The sequence below is a fragment of the Myotis davidii genome, unplaced genomic scaffold, assembly GCF_000327345.1.
Source record: "Myotis davidii unplaced genomic scaffold, ASM32734v1 scaffold1059, whole genome shotgun sequence".
NCBI classification, from domain to species: Eukaryota; Metazoa; Chordata; class Mammalia; order Chiroptera; family Vespertilionidae; genus Myotis; species Myotis davidii.
The window spans coordinates 706004-710921 of NW_006290038.1; the positions used below are offsets into that span (position 1 = coordinate 706004).

The following is a 4918-nucleotide window of genomic DNA, read 5'->3' on the forward strand; positions in this document are numbered from 1 at the left end:
CTGCAGCTGCCTGCCCTGCCTGTGTGTCCTGACTTCTGGACCGGCGGCCCTGATTAGCTGCCACCTCTCCATGCCGCTGGTCTGGTCCCCAGCAGCCCTTGTGCCCTCTCCTCGCTCGCTGGCCCCGTCTCCGTCTGGTGGGAGGTGGGTGGGCGCACAGCCTTTGGACCTGCCTCTGGGGCAGAAGCACCTCCGCCCTGCCCGTTTCTGGCTGAACCTCATAGAATTCGTGGACAGGGCTCTTGGTGGGAGCGTTCCTCTCAGAAGGTTGGGGGTGGACACAGTGTTGGAAGAACTAGGAACCGCCTCCCAGCAGCTGGGTGCTGAGCCCCAGCCCCACGCCTGGTTACGCGCGGAGTCTGGACATGCCGCCCGTCCCCGCATGGACGTCCTGTGCCGAAACCCAGCCTTCTGTGGGGAATGGCCAGGTGGCTCTCACGTGGGCCTGCCCACTTGGAGGCGCGTCGGCCATGAGACTGGCTGGAGGACTGGCGACGTGACCGTTCCCACCAAGCGTGGCGGGGTTGGCCCTGTCGCTCCGCGCCACGTGTCTGTTGGGCTCACTCAGAGCAGAAAACAAAAGCAGGACTAACTCCCGTGAGTCACTTATTATTCCCACCAGTTCTGCCCACGTGAAAGCCCAGGCTTGGTTTTCTCGCTGGCGCACAGGAGGTGAGAGCCAGTTCCCCGGTGACGTCCTCAGACAGCGAATGCGCAGCGGACACTCGGGAAGGCCTCTCCCCTAACGAGCGTCTGGGCTCCTGCGCTCGGTGTCCCGCCGCCGACAAGCCCAGCCGTCTCCGCAGCACTGCTGCTCCCCGGAGGCCCCGGGACTGCGCAGCCGCAGAGGTGGGGCCACCCTGGGGCACCGTGGCCTTGCTCTGAGCCGCTCACGAGGTTCTCGATGCTGGCCCTGCGGACTCTCACCTGCGGCACAGCTTTCTGTTTGCAGCTCAGCTCAGCCCTCGCTGGATCTCAGCCGTGGCGTCCTGGCTGCCGGGGACACAGCTCCCGCCACTGTGGGGAGCGTGTCAGCCCCGGTGCCTCTCGCTGTGGCAGACCCTTGGCCTAGATCCATCTGGACACATGCCTGTGCCATAAGCCTCTCCAGGGACCCAGGTGCTGGGCGTCACGCAGCCACTCCAGTGCCGTCCTGGAGGCTCACACCTGGGGGACCGTTGTCCCCGGGCAGCTGGGACCCTGGGGCTCCAGGGCGAGGTGGAGACTCTGAGCCCTCGGCCGTCCTCCTGGCATTTCTGGCTGGGACCCAGGGGCTGCGCCGTGTGGGCCAGGCAGTCCCTCACTGAATGTACATTAAATACGTGCACCACGTGGGTGGAATATACGTTCTCTCCAAAGTGTGAGAAGCACTGTGAGCCCAGGGCTCATGTTGGGTGGGTGTGTGACAGCCGTTGGAAGGCATGTTCCTGAGAAAATGCAGCTCTGAGGGCTCAGCCGGGGGCCATGGTCCGGCCCCGTCGGGCACTGTCGGGGCAGGACGGCGCCCTCGCCTCGCACTGCGGTGTGAGACAGGGAGGGAGCTGGATGGTGGCCTGAAGCCATGGTTCCTCCCGGGTTCTGTCTCCCACACATTTGCCAGGAAATGAGACGGGACACGCGCTGGACAGCATCAGCTCCTGCTCCTGCTCATCTCAGGACGGATGCCGAGGCAGGCTCAGGACTGGGTCAGGACCGGGAGGGACACAGACACAAAGGCAGCCTCCCTGGACGGACACAGACACCTGACAGCAGGCTTCATGCCTGGCCCAGGAGACGGCTTTGTTCTCCAGCGGCTCATGCTGGCCGCGGTGTTTTGGGGAGGCGATCAGTTTTGCCCTCCAGCAGCGCCGCCCTGAGCAGTGTCGCTGCAGAGAGAGCGTTGTCCTCACCTTCCCTCCAGACGGCATGTGCACGGCACCAAGGCGGCGTGGCCGCTCTGTGCCAGTGAGCCGTCTGGGGAAGTCGCGGGGGCCGTCGCGTGCTGCCCCCAGCCCGCCTCCGGCCTCACTGACGCCCCTGGGCTCGCACTGCCTCGAGGCTCCTTTGGGTCGTGGCCTCCCTTCCTCCTGGTGGGTGAGTCCTTCCCTTTCCTTGGGGACTGCCTGCCTCTCCCATCACCTGGAGCAACGACAGACTCTCAGCCCCTCTTCCCTCCAGCGGGGAGCCTCATGGAACCAGCGAGCCCACGAGGCCCACGGCACATAGAGCCCATGGTCCCAGGTGTGTGGCCGTGTGCACCGCGCGATTCATGTGCGGCCCCAGCCCAGCCCCCATACCCACACCTGCGACTGCTGGTCTCGGAGCGTGTAGTTTATGGGGCTGCAAAGTAGCTGCATTGACATGCAGTTTAAATGCTGCCTCCTAACCGTCAGCCTCCCGCCTCCCGTCCTCTCGCTCACGACCGCACTCTGTTCTCTGCTGTGGGCTGTAGTCCGAGGACGCTGCTGCCCGTGGCGGGAGGGCAGGACCCTGCGGGCTCTGCAGCGGGCAGTGTCGGGCAGTGCTCGGTCACACCCTCAGAGGAGCAGCTGCGCACGGGCTGTTTCCACCGAGCACTCAGCGGGCAGAGATCCATAGTGTGTGCGTGCATCGTGCGCACACGTGTGCATGCATCGCGTGTGCATGCATGTGCATGTTTGGGTGTGCCCATGTGAGTGTGGTGTGTGTGCACTGTGCACACATGTGTGTTCACGTGTGCACACGTCTTTTCCCCTTTGCCACCTGGCGCGTTGCTGGCGTGCGGAAGGTCAGTGGCTGCTGGCTGCCGCATGTGTGCAGCCTTCGCTCCTTTGGAAAATGGGCATGTGTTTAGGGGAAGAGATGAGTGAGGCCTGAGGTATGGAGCCGGGAAGCGGGGCTTCGGGGTGCCTGCAAAGGTGGCCCCCACAGGTATCGTGTCACGCTGGGTGCCGTGGCCGCTGCAGCGGTGTCCGGCTCGGTCCTTGGTCGCAGTGTTTGTAATGTGCTAATCCAGCCGGCACCATGCAAGTGGGTAAAAATGAAACAAGATTGAGTCATATGAAAAAATTAGCTTCCAGTCATGATAGAAGATGATTGACATGGTGAGGAGCTGGGGGCCGGGTGAGATTGCTTGCTCGGTCCCCGTGGGCGGGTGGTGGTGTGAGCGCGGAACGGCCCGGTGGACAAGGCGTGGTTCTGACTGCCAGCCCCGTGTGGCGGACGGCCCCGCGGCCATAGTCCGCTTGAGGCCCTGAGACGGAGGCGGCGGCAGCGGAGGGAGCACCTGCCGACCACAGACTCCGCTCCTCTTCCCGCTCGGGCGGCCGGGGCGCCGGGGCGCTCACAGCAGGAGTCCCAGCAGCCCCGGGGGCTGGGAACCAGGCGTCCCGGCCCGTGTTCACGTCCCTCCTCCCAGCCCCAGCCTGGCCCACATCTCCATGCTCCCAAACCTCCTCCGACCTGCTGGGAGCTGCTGGGGTCCCCGTGAGAGGGTGACACCGTCGGCCATGGTCTGGCCGCCAGGTGGGCGTCCCCACAGTTACTGCTGAGGAGGGTCCCGCACTGACTTCAGACCTTCCTGCCTTTGTCCTCATGTGTGTGCATGTGCATGTGTGTGCGTGTGTGCGCGTGTGTACATGTCTGACAGACACTGTAATCGGGGAGGAACTGAGAGCTGGGGAAGGGTCGCGCACATGCTGCCATTAACACACAGTATTGTCACGTCTCTGCCTTTCCTGGCAGAGGCACCTTGGGGGGCATCTCCCAATCTGTGGGGTCCAGGGTGCTGAGGGCGGGAGCTAGGTTTGTGGGGGCAGCACACGGGCCTGCTTCTCATCTGTGGGGCCCCTTCACCCAGAGCCCACACTCCAGGGATGTCTGCGGAGGCCTCCAAGCAGTCAGGGCTGATCTCAGAATGTGAGGCCCAGGGGCCCTGTAGGGGGAGCCGAACAGCATGGATGCCTTGTGGGTGGCAGATGCCCTCAGGCCTCGCTGGCCATGGGGAAGCCTGAAGGAGACTGTCCCCTGCACGTTGGCCACGGCTCCGTCCCATCTGAGTGCGGATGCCTCCCGGGCCCAGGACGGCCTTCTCATGAGGTCTTTGGCTGGACTCCTCGGCCTGTCTGTGTCCCAGGGGTGAGGACATGTTCCTGCAGCCTGGGGCAGGGGCCCGCCCTCTCTGCCAGTCCAATTGCTGTAGCTGGGCCTCTGTCCTGGAGTGACCTGGCCCTCCCTGAAAGGCCCAATGCATGGCCACAGTGACATCCTCCCCCACCCCCCCCCATGCAGCCTGTGGCCACAGTGACATTCCCTCCCGATGCAGCGTGTGGCCACGGCAATGCTCACTCCCGATGCAGCGTGTGGCCACAGCGACGCTCACTCCAGTGCAGCCAGGGGCTACTGCAGGGCAGCGTGGCCTCTCCTCTTTTGGGGCCTGGGTAGGCCGTGTGAGGAGCCAGGCAGCCACGGGCTTTGTGCTGTGGCATGGAAGCCATGGAGCGCTCATCGTTGTGGTGGAGGGCGGCCTGGGCCATGGGAGGGCCGTCTTCGTGACAGGCAGTGGCCTGGTGCTGAGCCCGCAGTTTGGAACCAGGGCCAGTGGATCATGGCGCCAGGGAGAAGCGGACTGAGGTGCTCCATGCCCACCTCCCCAACCATCAGGGCACCGAGCTGCTGCTCCGGGCATGGCCTGGCAAGGGTGGTGGGCCAGCACTCGCTGCGTGGTGCCGCCCTCCAGTGCTGAGGTGCCCACCTCTCCCTCCCACTTGCTTGCCACCCTGGGAGGCTGAAGCCAACTGTGTGTGTAATTTTATATTCTTACTACAGTGGGCCCTCCAGCTTGTCTGGTCCAAGGCCACCAGCCCTCATTCTGTGCTGCCCTGGGGCCCCACTTGGCCGTGTGCGGGCACCTGGTGGCTCCAACGCCCAGGCAGCACCCGCCCCCTCTCCCCCCATCCTC

The 4918-nt window shown here is 64.7% G+C and overlaps 1 protein-coding gene across 1 annotated transcript in view; it reads left to right on the forward strand.

Annotated features, from left to right (window-relative positions):
- The window catches only part of DDR2 (discoidin domain receptor tyrosine kinase 2), a 57050-nt gene that overhangs the window by 15513 nt on the left and 36619 nt on the right, over window positions 1-4918 (forward strand). The gene's annotated exons all lie outside the window — the stretch shown is intronic.